The sequence below is a fragment of the Chlorocebus sabaeus genome, chromosome 3, assembly GCF_047675955.1.
Source record: "Chlorocebus sabaeus isolate Y175 chromosome 3, mChlSab1.0.hap1, whole genome shotgun sequence".
In the NCBI taxonomy this organism is placed as follows: Eukaryota; Metazoa; Chordata; class Mammalia; order Primates; family Cercopithecidae; genus Chlorocebus; species Chlorocebus sabaeus.
Window position 1 is genome coordinate 88,390,543 of NC_132906.1, and position 20,788 is coordinate 88,411,330.

Below are 20,788 nucleotides of genomic sequence, written 5' to 3' on the forward strand. Positions count from 1 at the left end.
AAGTCAGAGAACCTCATGGTGGAAGGAATTGTGATGGGATTTATTCCAGTCAGTTCTTGTTCTAATGCTCCCATCATGTGATGAGGTAGCATAAGTGAGAACACACGCAGGCATGCAATTAGGTTTGTTAAACCCATTTCCTGGGAATTCTTGTTTATCTTGGACAGTAAACATTTCTGATGGGTAAACATGTTTTCTTTCCTGTTCATGTATCACTATGCCTTCTAATTTCCATTCATTAGTCTACATTCTATCAACTGGGGCAACATTGAGCAAATATAATTTTCTTTCACAGGATGATGTGATAGTTAATATTGAGTGTCAACTTGATTGGATTGAAGGATGCGAAGTATTGTTCCTTGGTGTGTCTGTGAGGGTGTTGCCAAAGGAGATTAACATTTGAGTCAGTGGACTGGGAGAGGGAGACCCACCCTCAATGTGGGTGGGCACCATTTAATCAACTGCCAGCACAGCTAGAATAAAGCAGGCAGAAGGTGGGACAAGATGACTTGCTGAGTCTTCTGGCCTCCATCTTTCTCTCGTGCTAGATGCTTCCTGTTCTCAAACATCAGAATCCAAGTTCTTCAGCTTTTGGACTCCTGGACCTACACCAGTGGTTTGCCAGGGGCTCTCGGGCCTTCAGTCACAGACTGAAGGCTGCACTGTCGGCTTCCCTACTTTTGGGATTTGGGGACTTGAACTGGCTTCCTTGCTCCTCAGCTTGCAGACAGCCTATTGTGGGACTTCACCTTGTGTTTGTGTGAGTCAATACTCCTTAACGCACTCCCCTTTATATATTCATCTATCATATTAGTTATGTCCCTCTGGAGAATCTGTCCAATGTAGATGGCCTTTCAAATATTTGAAAATAATTATCCTACTCCCTCTGAGTTTCTTTAATACATATTTTTCTGTTTTTTGTCAAAATCTAACTCCTCTAATGTGTTCAGGTTCCCACCTCCTCTGGCTCTCAAGGACTTTTCTTTCCTATCTCTATCTCATTTTGTCAATCTCTCTCTCTCTTTCTCGAATACATTATCCTATTAGGACTATCCATCATCTAGGATAGTATTCTACAACTCTGTCAGATTCAACATCCCCCTTTTTAACACAAATATGTTTGCTCCCTTTTTTCCCTCCAAAATGAAATTCATTGACATTATAACTTACCTGGTAAAAATATGAATAAAATGCCTTAGCCATAATAAAATGGAGAAATAAAAGGTATGCAATATATAACAGGACAATATGTTTTAATATGTAAATACTTGGAACATGAGGTTAGTAGTTTCTGAAATGGCTCCCAGTTATCCCTTTGTGCCATTCCCTGCCTTTGAGTGTGGGTTAGACCTAACTCTCTTCTGATGAAGAGGGTACAGCAAAAGTGATGGCATGTCCCTTCCACGATTGCATTACAAAAGCTGTGACTTCCATCCTTCTCTCTCTCTACTCCCCCAACACAGCCCGTATTCTCTCTGGCTCTTCTTGCTTGTTCTGATAAGGGAAGCTGCCAGATAGAGAGGCCTATGTTGAAACAAACTCTGTGCAACCTCGGGCACATTGCCAGGGAGGATCTGAGGCCTTCAGTCCCGAAGTCTGCAAGAAACGGAATCCTGCCAGCAACCACATGTGTGAGCTTAGACACGGATCCATCCCCAGTTGATTGCAGCTGTTATCAAAGCCCCTGAGCCAGAGAAACCAGCTGAGTTGTACCTGAATTTCTGACCTACAGAAACTGAGATAATAAATGTTGTTGTTTTAAACCACCAAATTTTAAGATAATTTGTTACTCAGCAATATGTAACTGATATAATCCACAATGAAGTAGTGAGATGCTTGCATCTACTCTTAGGGAATTATTTGGATATGACAGGAATAAGATCAGAAATCATTCTCAACAGAAAGTTCAGGGCAGAGAAAGAGCAGAGAGCCAAGTAGACCCTGGATTAAAAGTCAAGGTTAGGTTAAAACTGGTTTTAGGATAACCAGAGTTATTCCAGTATATATATATTTTAAATCAGCCCCTCTACAGCCAAGCAGTCTTCACGGCATGTATACTAAGTTAAAAATCTTAACTAACAGTAAGATCCTTGATGCTTTAGTTCCCTGGATGAACACTGTGATTTGTTTATAGAACCTACATGTCTTCCTTGACAAATGCTATGATATTTAAAAGATGTATATCCTTAATGCCCTTTTAAACAGCCTTTTCCCCCTCAAATGTGTGTAACTTTTGATGATAACTTCACTGTTTCCTTCTCTGCTCAGCCTCGGGATGTTCCATCTGCCCTACTTGAATGCCTGAGGCCCTTCTTTCCGCAGTGACCCCAAGGAAATTCTTGGAGGGGTTTCTTAGCCTGTGGATTTTTTCTCCACAAGGGTATAAAATAAGAGGATGAGGGAAATAACCTTAACTGAATACATGGTGATACGGTTTGTCTGTGTCTCTGCCCAAATCTCATCTTGAATTATAGCTCCCATAATTGGGAGACAATGGAGTCATGGGGGCAGTTTTCCCCATACTGTTCTCATGGTACTGAAGAAGTCTCATGATATCTGATGATTTTATGTTTCCCCTTTCTCTTCGCTCTTATTCTGTCTTGCCACCACCATGTAAGGGGTGCCTTTCACCTTCCGCCATGATTGTGAGGCCTCCCCAGCCACGTGGAACTGTGAGTCCATTAAACGTCTTTTTCTCTATAAATTACCCAGTCTTGGGTGTGTCTTTATCAGCTGCATGAAAATGGACTAATACACATGAATAGCAGGTCAAGACAAATGTTACAGACTGAATGTTTTGTTCCGACCTAAATTCCTATGCTGAAGCCCTAACAGTCGATGCGACTGTATTTGGAGGTGGGGACCATAAGGAGGGAATTGGGGTTAAAAATGGTCAACATCCATTAGGCTTAGAGAGACTAGAGAGCTCTCCCTCGTCTCCCAACCCAGGCGCACACACGCAAGAGGTCATATGAGCACGCGGTGAAATGGCTGCACCTATAAGCTAAGAAAAGAGGTCTTAGAATAAAACCTAATATCCTGGCACCTTGCTCTTGGACTTCCAGCCTCAACAACTGTGGGAAATACATTTCTTTTATTTAAGTCACCCAGTCTGTGATTTTTTTAATGGCAATTTGAGGAGACTAAGACAATAGGTTACAGACTCAGGCCATTAAAGTGACAAAAATTAGGAAGTATGGTAATCTTATAAATGAGTGCAACCTTATTAATGATTTGTAAATATAGATAAAAAGAATTTTTTTATTATGATGTAGGTCAGAGTGGTGTGGAGTATCATAGAAAACACATTTCTTTGCAACTCTACCTGATTGTAGATCATCCATACATTCAGTCCTAATTTTGGATGAGATTTACAAAAGTTGTGCAGGACAAAGGGCTATTTTACCTTTGCACATTGCTGTGATATCTGGGATCTCTGGCTCCTGACTACTCAATTCCAGTCATTCCCCTTTAATGATTTGACAATCAGAAATAATCCCATAAATTTTCAAAACTCCCTTCTGAGTGGTGACACCCCTATTGAAAATCATTCCTCTATTATTTCTTTAAAATTCATCATCAACTGCTGTCAACTCTACTGTCAAAACAAGTCCTGCCATTCATACATGATTAGTTCATGTCTGTGAGCGAGAATCTGCCCTCAGTTCAGGGAAGGAGCATAAGATCTAGTCCTAAATCAATCAGTGCACTGTATTCATCTGGTGACAATAGCTAGACATGACCCAATCAGAGCCAATGACACATAATGGAGCTTTTGATTAATATCTTGGGAAAGAGACTCGAGTCCTCCCAGCCACCTTGAATGACAGAGGCTGTAGGTATGAAGCTGCTTTAACCAACTGGCCTGTTGCAGAGCCTCCAGTAAAAACCAATCCAGAGGGATGCATAGTTGGGTTTGGGTTCTCTATGTGTGATACTTCCCATGCATGAAGTCATGCAAGATTTGAAAAGGAGGAAACTATATTCCTGCTTTATAGTCAGATTGGGGGTACCTAACAGCATGGTGTAGGAAGAGCTTGTATATGGAATCTGTGACCCTAGCATTTTCGTATAATATTTTCCGCACTTTCTCGACCACTGAACCAGTTATATGCTCTAAAGGTTACATCTTGTACCCTGAGGGGAGGAAAGAAAAAGCAAGTTTACACACAGGTGCACAAAATACCTTCCCAGTTCTAATTGTTTTGTTTATTGTCTGTCTCTCTTCACTTGAATGTAATCTTCATCAGGCCAAGATTTGCTACCTGTTTTGTTCGTTGCTGTACTCCTGGTGCTGAAGATGGTGCCACTGAGATGAGGGAAAGGTAAGCCTTGGCTTCCTGATTTTTTATTTGCCATCTAAACAGTATTTATCAATATCCACTCCCTTTCTGCTTTTTAACTTTTTGTTATGAAAAATTTCCAATATATACAAGGTAGAGAAAATGAACTTTCTTGTACTTATTACTCAACTTCGCAATTATCATGGTCAATTCATTTTCACTTACATCCACCACAACTCTCCCTCTTTGCCTCTCTAACTAGATTATATTACAGAAAATCTCAAGAAGCTTCTACACATTTCTTGTAAAAAAATTTTATGGGTACATAATAGGTATATATATTTATGGGGTACATGAGATGTTTTGATACAGACATGCAATGTGAAATAATCACATCACGAAAAGCGGGGTATCCATATCCTCAAGCATTTATCCTTTGTGTTACAAACAATCCAATTATACCATTGTAGTTATTTTTAAATGTGCAGTTAAATTATTTTGACTATAGTTGCCCTGTTGTGCTATCGAATACTAGGTATTATTCATTCTTTCTACTTTTTTGGTACCTGTTAACCATCTCCACCTCCTCCCCATCCTCCACTCTACTTTCTAGCCTCAGGTAACCATCCTTCTACTCTGTAAGTCCATAAGTTCAATTGTTTTGATTTTCACATCCCACAAATAAGTGAGAACATTTGATGTTTGTCTTTCTGTGCCTGGCTTATGTCACTTAACATAATGACCTCCAGTTCCATCCATGTTGTTGCAAATGACAGGATCTCATTTTTTTTGATGGTTGAATAGTACTCTATTCTGCATAAGTACCATGTTTTCTTTATCCATTCTTCTGTTAGTGAACACTTCGGTTGCTTCCAAATCTTGGCTATTGTGAATAGTGCTGCAGTAAACATGGGAGTGCAGATATCGCTTCAGTGTACTGATTTTCATTCTTTTGGGTATATACTCAGCAGTGGGAATGCTGGATCATATAGTAGTTCTATTTTTAGATTTTTGAGGAAACTCCAAACTGTTCTCTGTAGTGGTTGTACTAATTTACATTCTCACCAAGTGCGCACGAGGGTCCCCTTTTCTCTACATCCTCTCCAGCACTGGTTATTGCCTATCTTTTGGATAAAAGCCATTTTAACTGGGGTGAAATTATATCTCATTGTAGTTTCGACTTGCATTTCTCTGATAGTCAATGATGTTAAGCACATTTTCATATGTCTGTTTGCCATTTGTATATCTTCTTTTAAGAAACGTCTATTCAAATCTTTTGCCCATTTTTTAATTGGATTGCTAGATTTTTTTTTTACCTTTACAGTCATTTGAGCTCCTTATATTCTGATTACTAATCCTTTGTCAAATGGGTAGTTTGCAAATATTTTCTCCCATTCTGTGGGTTGTCTCTTCACTTTTTTGATTGTTTACTCACTGTGCAAAGCTTTTTAACTTGATGTAATCCCATTTGTCCATTTTTGCTTTCATTGCCTCTGTTCATAGGGTATTACTTAAGACATTTTTACTCAGACCAATATCCTGGAGACTCTCCCCAACGTTTTCTTATAGTAGTTTCATAGTTTGAGGGCGTAGATTTGAGTCTTTAGTCCATTTTGATTTGTTTTTTCTAAACTAAAAATCAACAGGAGATAGGGTGCAAGTTTTATTTTTATGCATATGGTATCCAGTTTTCCCAGTATCATTTATTGAAGAAACTGTCCTTTCTCCGATGTATTTTCTTGGCACCTTTGTCAAAAATGAGTTCACCATAGGTGTGTGGATTTGTTTCTTGGTTCTCTATTCTTTTTCATTGGTCTGTGTGTCTGTTTTTATGCCAGTACTATGCTATTTTGGTTACTATAGCTCTGTAGTATAACTTGAAGCCAGATAATATGATTCTTCCAGTTTTGTTGGTTTTGCTTAGGATAGCTTTATCTATTTTGGGTCTTTTGTGGTTTTATATATACTTTATAATTTTTTTTTCTATTTCTGTGAAGAATGTCATTGGTATTTTGGTAGGGATTGCATTGAATCTGTAGATTACTTTGTGTAATATGGACATTTTAACGATATTGATTCTTCCAATCTATGAACATGGAATATCTTTGCTTTTTTTATGTCCTGTTCAATTTTGTTAATCAGTAGTTTTATTGTTTTCATTGTTGAGATCTTTCACTTCTTTGGTTAATTTCTAGGTATTTAATTTTATTTGTGGTTATTGTAAGTGGATTACTTTTTTGTTTCTTTTTTCAGATTGTTCACTGTTGGCATATAGAAATGCTGCTGATTCTTGTATGTTGATCTTGTATCCTGCAACTTTACTGAATTTGTTTATCATTTCTAATATTTTTCTGGTGAAGTCTTTAGGTTTCTCCAAATATCAGATCATATTACCTGCAAACAAGGATAATCTGACTTCTTGCTTTCCAGTTTTGATGCCCTTTGTTTCCTTCTGTGCTCTGATTGCTCCGGTTAGAACTTCTAGCACTATATTGAATAACAGAGGTGATAGTGGGCATCCTTGTCATGTTCCAGATCTTAGAGGGAAGGCTTTCAGTTTTTCCCCATTCAGTATGATACTTGCTGTGGGTCTGTCACAGACGGCTTTTATTATGTTGAGCTATGTTCTTCTATGCCCAGTTTTTTGAGGGTTTTTATTATGAAGGATGTTGAATTTTATCAAATGCTTTTTCAGCATCAATTGAAATAATCATATGGTTTTTGTCCTTTATTCCCCTTGTTCACATGATGTATCACATTGATAATTTGCATATGTTGAATCATCCCTGGAATAAATCCCACTTTGTCATGACAAATTATGTTTTACATATATTGTTGAATTCAGTTTGCTAGTATTTTGTTGAGGATTTTTACATCAATATTCATCAGAAATATTGGCCTGCAGTTTTCATTTTTTGATGTGTCTTCGGGTTTGGTATCAGGATCATACTGACCTTGTAGAATAAGTTTGGAAGTATCCTGTCCTCTATTTTTCAGAATAGTTTGAATATAATTAGTATTAGTTCTTTTTTAAACATTTGGTAGAATTCAGCAGTGAATCCATTAGGTTCTGGGCTTTTCGTTACTGTGAGACTTTTATCACAGCTTCAGTCTTGTTATTTGTTATCAGTTTGTTTGTGTTTAGAATGTTTAGAATTTCTTTCTGGTTCAGTCTTGGTAGGTTGTATGTGTCTGGAAATGTATCCATTTCCTCTGGATTTTCCAATTTATTGGCACATAGTTGCTCATAGTAGCCACTAATGGTCCTTCGAATTTCTGCAGTATCAGTTGTAATGTCTCCTTTTTCATCTCTGATTTTATTTAGTTAGGTCTCCTCCCTTCTTTTCTGCATTAGTCTGGCTAAAAGTTTGTCAATTTTGTTTATCTTTTCGAAACACCAATATTTTGTTTTGTTGATCTTTTGTATTGTTTTCTTCATTTCAAACTCACTTATTTCTGCTCTGGTTTGTATTATTTCTTTTCTTCTATTAATTTTGGGTGTGGCTTGCTGTTGTTTTTCTAGCTCTTTAAAATGCATCATTAAGTTATTTACTTGAAGTTTTTCTTCTTTTTTGATGTAGGCGTTTATAGCTATACATTTCCCCCCTAGTACTGCTTTCATTGTATCCCATAGGTTTTGGCATGTTGTGTATTCATTTTCATTTGTTTCAAGAAATTGTTCAATTTCCTTCTTAGTTTTTTCATTGACTTACTGGTCATTCAGGAGCATATTGTTTAATTTCCCTGTGTTTGCATAGTTTCCAAAATTCCTTTTGTTGTTGATTTTTAGTTTTATTCTGTTGTGGTCAGAGAAGATGAATGATATTATTTCAATTGTTTGAATGTTTTAAGACTTGTTTTGTGATCTAACATATGGTCTATTCTTGAGAATGATCCATATGCTGAAGAAAAGAATGTGTATTCCGTTGGATGAAATGTTCTGTAAATGTCTATTAGGCCCATTTGTTCTTCTTTTAGCAACTCATCTCTAGTTTCTGGGACATGCCTCCTTATTCGTTATCTCTTTTCTTTCTAGCCACTCTTCCTTAGTCTCTGAGCTTCTGGGGAGCTCTGGAATAGGGATGGTCCTTTGGAGTTGTCCTGCCCTCAGATGGGGGGGATGGGTCTTTATTATCATTGGCCACTCATTGAGTCAGAGCTGCTTTCTAGGAGGGGATGAAAACTTGGGTGGAGCTCTCTTCAACTGTTGTAGAGTGAATCGGAGTAGCTCACCACAGCATCCACTACAATCTTCCCCTTATGCTATCATAGCCATTACTTTCATATAATAAGTTTTGAGTATAGCTTCCATAAGTTTTTGCTTGGTCTGTTTAGTGTCGCTTTAAAAGAATACCTGAGGCTGGGTAATTTATAGAGAAAAGAGGTTTATTTGGCTCACAATTGTGGTGGCTGGAAAGTCCCAGAGCCTGGCACCAGCATCTGCTTGTCTTCTGCTGAGTGTCTCCTGCTGCATCACCACATGGTGATGAAGTAGAAGAGGGAGCAGGTATGTGCAAAGGGGACCAAACATGAGAGATGACTTCACTTTGTAACAGCATGTTCTCGTGGGAACTAATTTATTTCTAGGAGAATTAACCCAGTTTCAGATAAAGAGATTAATCCATCTTAATGACCTAATCACCTTTTAAAGGCAGCACCTCCCAACACCACCATACTGGGAATTAAGGTTCCACCATGAATTGTGGCTGGGGCACTCAAGCCATAGCAGTCTCTTTTCCTAGTATGTTATGAGAGGAAGGTTATTAGGATAAACCACAAACTCTGCAACTGATCTCAAGACTGCAACTGACAGTCATCATCGTCCTCCTGTACTGCCAATTCTAGAGTCCCTTCACCACCAGTTACCACTTTTGCTGATATAGGTAGCTGCTGAAGTGACCCTAATTTCTGAGAGGGGTAAGATCCTGATCACAATCCTCTTCTTAGGTTTTGGAGGTTGCATTTATCCATTTACTTTTAATATTGATCGTAAAAGCAAGAGGCAACCGGGTGGATTACCTACGTACCAAACACCTTCTTCTTGGCCTCCATTTGTGTAAAAGCAGGTATCTGTCCTCTTGATGATTAGGCTCAACTCTCCTGCCAGGATGACCACTCCTTTTGTTGACTGATGGACACTTATGGCATGAAGAGATTGAAGTGCTCAGGCAGATGCCATTGCTTAAAATTTAGTGTGTCTCTTACCGTGACCTCTGCTACAAGTATACCTCTTCAGAGAACTAGGCCTTCTGTGTCTGCAGAGCCCAGTGTGATGGGGATGGAAAGCATGAATTCTCCAATGGGCTCAATTTACAATAATCATAAGAGGGGCCACTAGTTCTACTTCTCGGTTCGTAGGCCTCAGTATCTGTTGACTGTTACCATATACTGCATCCTAGAGAATGGCACCCCTTACTCAGAGAGTATATTCTCCATGCTGGAATCTCAGCAGCATTTCCAAAAGGTCTTTCCAACAGACTTTCAGCTTCTGGTTGTGTGATGGAGCCCGTAGATCCCATGGCCATATGCCCATTGCCACACCTCCTTTCACGTGACATAGTTTTCTTGGTGTGATACAATGTTTTATGAGAATTCAATGTCAGTGGATCAACCACTATATTAGCCCTTGGATATTGGAACTGGCTAAGGAAAAAGGCAAACCTATACCAAGAATATGTCAGTTCAAGCTATGATGTGTCACTGTTTCATATGGGGTGTGTATATGGCAGGGGCACAGTGTAGTCAACTTGCCACCAAAAGACAAATTGGTCTCCTGGAGGATGGTGCAATACTGGAGCTGAGGGTTGTCTCTGGTGCTGATGACTTGGACATTCAGCAGCAGGAGCTATATCAGCTTTGGAGAGTGGAAACACATGCTTTGAACCCATGTATAGTCTCTATCTTTGCACCATGGCTGCCCTGGTCATATTCAATTACAGCTGAACTGGAGCAGCCAAAGACAGAGGATGACTGATGTCAACTGGCTGAGCCATTCCACTGACCAAGTTGTGAAGTTCCTGTTTTGCAGTGGAGGGTCTCAAGTGGGTATCCAAATGTAACATGGAGATCTTCACACTTTGAACTCACTGCCTTATATCCAGCCACATGTTTTCCCCAGACATATGCGTCTCCAAGTTTTCAACCTTTCTCCTTTCAGGTCCTTGACACACCTGTCAAGTCATTCACCACTGCCCATTTTTCTACACGTATTCTTACCATGACCGCCTCTCTCACCAAGAAACCAAAACAGAAGAAGAGGTGCACCACTGTGCCCATTGGGAGCATTCCCCCTTAATGCTCTATTTAATGTCACACCTGAGAGGACCTGTGTTCAGCAGCAGTTTATTTTAGCTTGCACTCCCAGACCAAACCACACATTCATGAACCAAACTTGGCTTTTCTCTTCCTCCATTAGGTGATTATAAGGGACCTCTCTCCATGCAGCCATTATAAGGATTTGAGGGAGAGACACAAGTGCAACAATGGTGATAACATGCAGGCCAGGATCATCTGGTTTTGTGGGTTATTTGTGTCCTTTAAACAAATGCCCTTTAAACACAAATAAGCTACAAAACTACTACTACTACTACTACTTCTTCTTCTTCTTCTTCTTCTTCTTCTTCTTCTTCTTCTTCTTCTTCTTCTTCTTCTCCTCCTCCTCCTCCTCCTCCTCCTCCTCCTCCTCCCCCTCCTCCTCCTCCTCCTCCTCCTCATCATCATCATCATTTTGGTTCATGACTACCCTAAATGTACTACTTCCATCTTACAGTGGATTATGTTGGGGCTACTTGGCCTTATGACTTATTGAATTTGAATTCAATTCACAAAGGGGAATTCCAATTGCATGGTATGTGAGGTACCACAGTCAGGTGCTCTACCCCTAGCAGATCCTAATAGCGCACCAAAAGCTAGTTTCTAAATGGATTATAATTCTCACTGCAGCTGACATAGTCTTCTTTCAGAACCCTAAGGGTATACATTGGAGTCTACTGAGGCTTGTCATGAATTCCTAAGAGCATCTTTTTCCATTACAGAGACTTCAGACACATAGGGCCTGCCAGGTCATGTGATGAAAACCACAGACCCTGTTAGGTATCACATCCCAGACCTGGTCCAGAGCCATTTGCTGATCCGAGCTATGCTCCAAGCTGACAGGCTTTTGTGTCATCCAGTAAGTGGATTAGAGCAGTATTTTCCAAATTTGAACTGTGGTGTCCTCAGAAACTGAAGAGACTGTCATCATGTTTCCTTATTGCTTCCTGAACCACATCGTGTGACTCAGGAAGCAATCATTTGTCCTTTAGTTTAAGAAAAAAATGCCCCAGCTTCTCTAGGCCACTAATTCCCCCCCAGAAACTTCACTAATATGGCAGATCTTGTGTTCATCGATTTTATTACGAACGCTCTAAAGTGTATGCGCCCTTGTGAAGCCTCCAGCATACTTGCCACTTCTTGCTCATCCAGTCTAATGAACATGATATAATGATGTAGTGGACTACTATGATGCTCTGTGGAGTGCTGGGATGGTGCAGACCTCTCTGTATCATATTATGATTGTAGGCAGGACATATTTCTGTATGTTCCAAGTAAATGTGAACTGTTTCTGACCGTCCTTATTCTGCTCTGGTTAAAGATGTCACACCTGACCAACATGGTGAAACCCCATTTCTACTAAATACAAAAAAACTAGCCAGGCATGGTGGTGCATGCCTATAATCCCAGTTTCTTGGGAGGCTGAGTGAGGAGAATCGCTTGAACCAGGGAGGTGGAGGTTGCAGTGAGCTGAGATCACCCCACTGCACTCCAGCCTGGGCAACAAGAGTGAAACTCCATCAAAAAAAAAAAAAAATCATATCTAGTACAACATCAGCAATGGGACTTACTGCTTGACTGAGTTTGGTGTCGTCTACTGTCACTCTCCAGTGTCTGGGTGGTATATTAAATGGCATATGATGGGACCCACCAGCCCTAAATAGTTTAGGTGTTGAAGAATAGCACCAAGCCTTTTCCCCAGGTGTGTGATATTGTTTATTGACTATGTTGGCCAGGGGAGCAGTTGCAGAGCTTTTCACTTAGCCTCCCCCAATAGGATAGCTCTTATCCCAAAGGCCAAGGAACCTATATAGGTGTTTTGCCAACTTCCAAGTATATCCACTCCAATTGCACATTTGGGAAGCAGGAAAATGACCATGGCATGGGTCCATGAATCCAGTGGACCATTGGATCCCAGATCAGGGCGGAAACTCCATTTATTTCCTGGCCCACAAGCATCCTATTCCAATAGAGGGCCCTAAGGAGTCCTGAGTTCTCTGGGTGTGAATGTCAGCTCAGGCCCTGTGTCTAGCATTTCTCAAAATGTTTGCATATTCTGCTTTTCCACTGTATAGTTGTTTAAATAAGTGACCACAGGCACATTTGGCAAAGAACCGTTGGAACCGTAACTGTGTTCCCTTGCCATGGGTGCCCCTGAGAACCTGACCTCCCTTTGAGTTAGTGGATTCTGGGTCAGATAAACTGACTCAAAGATTAAGATCTGTTTTATTTCTTCTTCCATCATCTATCACACACTTGCACCATTTCAACTTTACTTAATGTGGGCTGTAATTTTCTCCAAAGTTCCAGGAGTCATCCTAGCAGTGTGATGAAAACATCTCCAAGAGTCCTTGTCAGGGTGGCAAATCATCTATCACAGTAAACTGCGCCCATATAAATAAACTCACCCTTTTCCAACTTCATGCTTCCCCTGCTTTGATTCATCTCCCTCATTCAGTCCCATAAACAGTCTCTGGCTTTGGCCATTGCACATTGGCCTGCTGCCCTTAGGCACATGGTTCTTTCCTTTGCTCAGCAGGCTCTGCATTTCCCCTCCCCGTGCTTTCTCACTTGACTCTAGTGATGGGTCTGGTCAAGGCAGGAGGTGGGGGTGGGTCCTTAGGAGTCGTGTGTTATCTTGCAACGCAGAGACTTCTAGATCATGTTCGAGCAAGGGCAGAGCACAGCCTCTCACAGGGAGCTGGGTCAGGGCCACCTCTGTAGGCCCAGAGGGCTCCAAATGGAGTGTTGAGGTTTTGTTTTGTTTTGAGATAGAGTCTCACTCTGTCACCTAGGCAGGAGTGCAGTGGTACGATCTCGGCTCACTGCAACCTCCGCCTCCCAGGTTCAAGTGATTCTCGTGCCTCAGCCTCCCGAGTAGCTGGAACTACAGCCGCATGCTGCCACGCTTAGCTAATTTTTTGTATTTTTAGTAGAGGCCAGGTTGCACCATGTTGGCCAGGCTGGTGTCTATCTCGTGACCACAGGTGATCTGCCTGCCTGGGCCTTCCAAAGTGCTGAGATTAATGGAGTGAGCCACTGTGCCTGGCCTCAAGTGTTGAGGTTTTGAGAGCATTAATTCTGATGTCCCACTGATCCCGAATAGGCCCCTGACATTGTCATGGCAGACTAACCAGAGCTAAGAATTCAAATTTTTTTGAAGTGCTGCTATTCTTATAGTTAATTCCTGGGCCTTATCCATATAGCTTTTTCAGTCCTCCTGCTACGGGAGATAAGAGTCCCTTCCGATGCCTCCAGTGAGGCTTTCTCCCTTTCACTTTCCTTTCAATGATGATTCACAGCCCTGAGCCTCACATTAGCTTTCTCTAAGGCTTCCAGTGACTGGGCCAGAGCCATTAGAGTCCATTGTTCTCAGGATTGGTACTTTTTCTAACTCTCAAAAGCCTGGGAGATTGCCATCTACCAAGGTATTCTCTCACACCCCAGGCCATCACCAGTGAAAGTTCTGACACTTGCACTTCTCCAGCAAGCAGGGCGGGGGCTTCACTGCCAGCCAGCAGGAGGATGAACCAGCTCTGCAGTTCCACTTTAGAATCCATCTTCTTGGATCACTCCTGGCACCAACTATACTGAGTCGAGTTCTCTGGGAAACAGACTTGGAGGTAAAAATTTCCATGAAAAGTTTTTTGGGGAGTGATCTTAGTGCTTATACCTATAAAGGAGTAAAGGCGGTCACGCTGGGCAGAAGGAGATGTTGAGCTTTGTTGCAGTTGCAGCAGAGGAATCGGTCAATCTTGCATGGAGTCTGACCTGGGAGGGCCTCCCAGAGCTGTACCACCATGAGGCAAGGGGCTGGGCCCCTGCATCCCACCTTTGTGCATGAGTCATTGGATGCAGCTGCCCCTGGGACGATGCTATGAACTTGGGCAGGGTGGCTGTCTTCAGCTGGGAGCAGTTTCCAGGGAGGGACTCAGTGGAGAGCCCTGACAACTGACCCCCAAACCACCAACACTCTCAGCTGTGGAGAGGATGACAGGGTCTGTCTGGACATCACAGCAGCCACAACCACCCCTTTTTCACCCCTCTTAATATGTCTGCCCCCTTTTATACACTGATTCTCCCAAGGTTTGTATTCTCAGGCTTTCTCCTCTTTGGCGTGCCTTTCTTTGGGGGGATGGGGCTGCAGGAAGTGTTGCATCTACTTCCTACTACAGATGCTGTGCCCTGTCCTCCGATCTCCGTGATTCCTGCCCACTGGTTTATCCTTCTGTTTGTACCGGGCCTCTTTGAACTTCCCACCTGTTTGCATCACCTCCCCAACTTCCCGATTCGCCCCCCAAGTCCTGTATCTGTACAATACCTGTGCATGCCTTGTAAGTCCCCATGGCTCGTACGTTGTGGACCCAGGCTTCTGTCCTTCAGTTCCCAGCCCCAATATCACAACCTGTTTGGAAGTGGACATGAGTTAAATTAGTGCATGTTCCCTACTTTTTGCCTTGGTGTCCAGTTCTGCTCTCTCTTTCCACCCCATCCCCCTACCTCAGTCCATTATCCACAGCTTTTACAAAGCTACCAGAGGAAGCTTTCTAAAATACGAATATTTATTCAAGGAAAAATATTTATGGAATGTTTACAGTGTCCTACCTGGGTTATTTTCTAAGCATCTGCAATGAACAATACAGTCAAAGTTCCTGCTCTCATAGAACTTGCATTTTAGTGGGAAGACAGGCAATTCAAACAAGTGAATGAATGGATAGATGCTATGCTAGGAATTAGAATGATATGATAGTGTGAAGACATGGCTATTTTATAATAATATCAGTTGCCTGATTAAAAACTATCAGAGGTTTCCCGTTGTCTTCAGGGGGAGAGTTCAGACTCACTTGGCACAAAAGCCTCCCACGGAGAAAAGTTCTGGGCCCCTGGTGTGGATCAGATGGCCCCTTGAACTTGGTAATTTGGGAGGCTGACTCTTCCAGGAGGCCAGGTCTTCTGCCCCAGTGACCTTCCTCCTGGTCTCCTTCCTTCCTCCTCTCGGGATCCCTTCCCACTGGAACAATGTTGCTTTTGACCAAAGTGACGAACAGCCAGCTGGCCTCAGCAGGTTTGTTCTTGTCAGTGTCTCAAACCAGACAATGAGCAATCCATTTCAATAGGGACTTTTGCCACTATTTTTGGGAAACGTGGACTGTGACATGACTTTTGGAAGAATACTTATTGTGTTTAAGCATGGAGGTGCAATGTTGATTTCTACTGAGGCTGGGCGCTGTGGCTTGATTTGCACCCACACAGCACTCTCTCTTCCTAGCCCAGTATCCTCCCCGCCCCCCATTTTATCTCACTGAGATTATGGGAGATTTTGTTAAGCAAGAAAACAAAATGAAACCAAGCACGTTATCAGTAGGTTACAGGTCAAAGGCGATAAGTCCTCAAAAATCCCAGTTCTCATCAGGAACCTGGGACTTTTCACTGCACTCACTGCAGAGGTGAGGAGATGACAGAGGAAGTAGAAGGTCCCCTGCCCTTGCCAGGTTCCCACCAAGCTGTCATTACTTATTGATGGGGCCATCTAATGATTGATCTGAAGAAATTGATGACGGACCCCTAAACATCCCGAGTCCAGCAAAGGACCTCCCCCGTCCTTCCCGCATTTCTGCGCCTCCTCTTTTTCCCTTTATTTGGCGTTATCTTCATTGCCTTTCCCCAGTTTCTCTCTCTTCCTTGGACTCCTGCAGCCCGGGTCACTAACTTAGCTTTTACCCCCCCTAGTGGTAAGTAAGGCAAATCACCCATTTGCTTGTTGGTTCCAAGAGCTATAGCTTCACGCGCTCTCATAGGGGCTGAAAATGTATTAAAATGAGGGAAGACATCTATTTATTAAACTTGTATTTTAACCACAACAGATAGTCCAGCCAAAAATCTTGAGATATTTGTTCTTTATTATTTGATTATTACACACACAATAAGTTACAACTTCAGTGTATCAATAGAATTTCATAATGTGTACAGTCGAGCCTTTTAGGTATTTTTGTATTATTATACATAAAAATATAATTAATGAAAAATAAAATAATTTCTTATTATACCTGAGGTGTGATGTAAATGAGATTGACACTGTAAGATTGATATCAGTCACATCGATTGTCCTTTTGCATAAAATCAACATGCTGTACTAAAAAGAATAGTGCAATATTAGGGTTTAGCTTGTATTTCTGAGACTGGAAACAGTCTTAAGAGGGATGAAGTGAGCCTTTATGATATTCAGAGGGCTGGGAAGACCTTTCTGGTGCTAAAAATTTTACCCTGTGTCATGTGGCCTTGTGCTAAAATCAAATGTTCACATTGATAGGAAGGTATCATCAAAATAAATGAATTGTCAGCTCTTTCTCCTTTCCACTGTTAAAACTCTGCAAGTTGAACTCTGAGCTGCTGAAAGGAGGGTGAGAGATAGTTCTGTAAGGAGCTGGGTGGATTTTCACCATACTGGCATGTTAAAAAACAGAATGAGAAGTGGGGACAGAGAACAGGGAGCACTTTAGGAGGTGGAAATGGGGTGTGATACTGTAACTCCAGCTCTTGTTGGACACAGCTTTTAAAAATTTATATTTCATGAGTCCTAGGAAAATTCTTCTCCCCCAAATGGCAGTAGTACAGATCTGGGTCTGAAAGAAAGGCCTTCACTCTTTTTTTTTTTTTAATATGTAAAATGTTAACTCATTAAATCCTCCCTGTGACATTATGAGGTAAGTGCTATTGTACCATTCCCTGTGCTGATAAACTGAGACACAAGAGAAGTTAGGCAACTTGCTCAAAGTCACTTAACAAGTAAGCAAGGGGTGTGGCTTCCACCCTAGCAACCCGGCCCCAACATGCGTGCATTTGCTTATTATCCAGGGCTGCTCATCCAGCTGGACGATCTGGAGCTGGAGGTCAGAAGCCTCAGCTTTCTGACCAAAGGATATTAAGCCAGAGAACTCGAACGTGCTGCATTGCTCATACTTTGGGTTTACCATGATCATGTAGGCAACACTGATTGATGATCAGTGCAGCTAGGTCTGAAACAGGATATTCTTGTACTGAAGCTTAATTTTATGCAGAATTAGGTCTTATCCTTCAGATTCTAAGCTTATTTCTGCACTGATGAGTTGGCATCCAGTGGCCCCAGTTTCTGTGGGTTTCCCTGGTTGGGATGAGAGCACTCCTTGCTCCCCTAATGGACTTCCATTTAATTTTCTTAAAACAAAGACAATACTATTTTTAAAAGAAAGTGTCTTCATGCAGTTTAAGTGTTAAAAAATCAGTTTAAATTTTTCACAGCCGCAAGGGCAGGAAGAACTCAGGTTACACGGTCTTGACCACACTTGCCAGCATACAGCATATTTTGTCCTTGGTGAGTGCTGAAGAAAAATGGGGAACAAAACCAACTGCATGACTGGAACACAAACTCAACTTTGCGAATGCAGGAAATAGGTTGAGTTAAAAGAACAATTAAAGAGAGCTCAGACTCACTGTTGTTATAGTGACTTTTTAGGCTTCTTTTTTTCCAACTGTGATTTTATCCAGAGTGTTAGTATAAACCTGTGTGGTTGCAACTGTTACTAAAGGGTAGGAGATCTAATTCCAGATCAACCAGTGAAAGTCGGCTAGTTTTAACCACCAACATCTGCAACAGCTAACTAAGATCCGTGTTTCTTCTGTTACACAGTTTTTCCTACCGTGTTTTCGAAAATGTGCTCAATTGTCACATAGTAAATGCAAATATTGAGTAGCTTCCCAGGGACAGTGGTACTTTTAAAAAAGTGATCCCAACTCCTATGTTCTTTAGAATCAATTCAAGTAAACATATTAAATAAGATTCCAAACCTTTCACCTCGTATTACTGGTCCATCTAAAATTTCATCCATTTGGAATGAATGAGGAGATGGACAATGTCCTTGGAAAGATTGTAAATCTAGAGTGGAGGCAGCTCAGTTTTATATTTTTATATAAAAAAAGCTTTTTGCTCACACAGCCAGATGGTAGACGGAATTGCTCCACTTAATGCGGGGAGCTGTTCATGACAGAGCATCACTGGGTATGCTGACAGAGATGAATGCTTTGGAAAAGGTTTCCACTGAACACAGAAACTTGATTTGCAAAGGAGGAGAGAATTTGTCCATTCCCTAAGTGACCAATCTTTAAGAATGGCTTTAAGAATGATGTGGGTTGAAAATTATATCTAAAATCATGAAATAAGTAATATCTTCTTGTATGCTTACACATTTGAGAGTATGATTAATATCTGGTCATTTGGCAAGAACAGTTACAAGAAATCACATCTTCAATAAACTTCTTATACACAATTTGTTGCTAAAATGCATTTGCTTGGCAGCCAAGGATTAGATTTTTGCCAGTTGGTAACAAGGATTAGCTGAGATTTGTGTTGCAAAGAGAAGATTAAGGGAGCAGGCATATCATCTTAGTGAACAATTCAGAATAATATTTTGTTTCAAAATTAACCAATGTGGGATCAGCACTTCACATTATGTGTTTGTGTGCAGAAACTCATGCATAGAGCATTTCTTTTTCCAGAAGTAATTAGGGGACTCAGGTAAAGCCAATTATTTGTGAACACTTTGTTGTATGAAAGAGGTCCCTGTGCTGAACCACACACTGGGAGACGGTAAATCAGTGGTTCCTTCCCGGGTGTGTTATGTTTGATTATACTTATATTCTATAATATTTTGCCCTTTTCATTTTGTGCTCATATTTTCAGTGGTTTATGAAGTAACAGTCTCTAGATTTCACTCCAAATGGAAAGTTGGCATGAAAACTCTCAATCCAATTATTCCAATACACATTTTGAAACAAATCATTTTGGCCCTTTTGAAAATTTTACAGGAGGTGATAAAAATAGGAAATTTCAGGTTTCAGATGTTTTATTGCATTCTCGTAGCATAATAACAGCTTCATTAAAAATAATTCCACAATACAATGTGAACTTTGTGAGTTGCTTAAAACACTTTTGCTGGCTTTCTTTTTAAAGCTTTCTATGCAAGACAGTTGTGTTATTTTACAGTTTATGTTTCATTTTATTTTGCTAAGCTTTGGGGAGATATTGAATTACTACTCCCCAATGCGTGATTGTAGGGATTACAGAGCCTGCCAAATGGTACTACTCTTGAGACTGAGGACTTAGGACACTTCCAAGCTAAGATCACACCTATTCTAAGACATTGGAATCAGTTTCAGGGCTTATTTCAATCTCCGGAGCTAATCATCCTTCAACTTATGGGCTGTGTTAGAGGTGGACTTGGGGGAAGCTCTTCCCTAGGGCTTTTTGTTCAGTCATTGGAGGAATAAGAGGAAGAAGCAAAAGTAACTCTCTCTCCCCTGAATTTGGGGAATTATTATTTCCCAGGTAACATTTTAGCCAGGGTAGAGGGAACCTTCAAAGCTATCTGGTACAAGTGTTCTTTCGGTCCTCAAGTCTCCTTTCCAAACTTTGTCTTTCAAACAAAGCTGAAATATCTCCAGCAAGGGAAAATTTCATCTTGGGAGGCAGAGCCTTCTGTCTGGGAACACCCCAGAGTTATAGAGCTCTTCCTGATGTGGAACTGAGATCTGTCGTCCTGTGACTTCCACCCATTGTTCCTGGCAATACACCTCGGACACAGAAAAAACAAGCCTTTTTTAATTTAATAACAGCAATTCAGCTCTCAGGGGAGGGCAGTGGGTAGAGTAGGGAGGATAGGGCTTTGTAGATAGACAGGGTCTTGTCCTCTCTGGTCCTCCGTCTCCACTTCTGTAAGGTGCTGATTATAAAATCTGACTTTCAGGGTTGCTGGGGAGATTCCAGGAAATGTGCATGAGGTCCCTGCTGCAGCTCCTGGCACCAAGCAGTGACTCCATGGCAGATGATCACTATGATTCCTATGGAAGCTGCCTGGTGATTTTCCCCGGAGTTCTCTTTCTGTAGGAGAATTGGCTTCTATTTTTTCCATCTCTTTACATGTTTTGTAGGTTGGGGTCTCCACCACTTCCAGTTAGTCAAGTCTTGCCCAGAACAGTTTACATTCCTTTTTAGACCTGGTGGCTGCTAGAAAACAGATTGGAAACCTTCCCCAGCAGCTGGTCACAGAAGCAGAATTGATGTCCTCGTCGGGTTCTCCATTCAGAGACCAAATGCTCAGAAAATGCCTAGAGAGTGAATGGCAGGCATTTCATGGAATAGAAAGAATAAGACAGTTTGG

At 41.3% G+C, this 20,788-nt stretch overlaps 1 long non-coding RNA gene across 1 annotated transcript in view; it reads left to right on the forward strand.

Moving 5' to 3' along the window:
- Window positions 1-20,788, forward strand: part of LOC140711428 (uncharacterized) — a 137,443-nt gene that overhangs the window by 42,688 nt on the left and 73,967 nt on the right. The window contains exon 3 of the long non-coding RNA XR_012092613.1: window positions 4,251-4,325. This is a non-coding gene — a long non-coding RNA (uncharacterized lncRNA). The remainder of the gene's footprint in view (window positions 1-4,250; window positions 4,326-20,788) is intronic.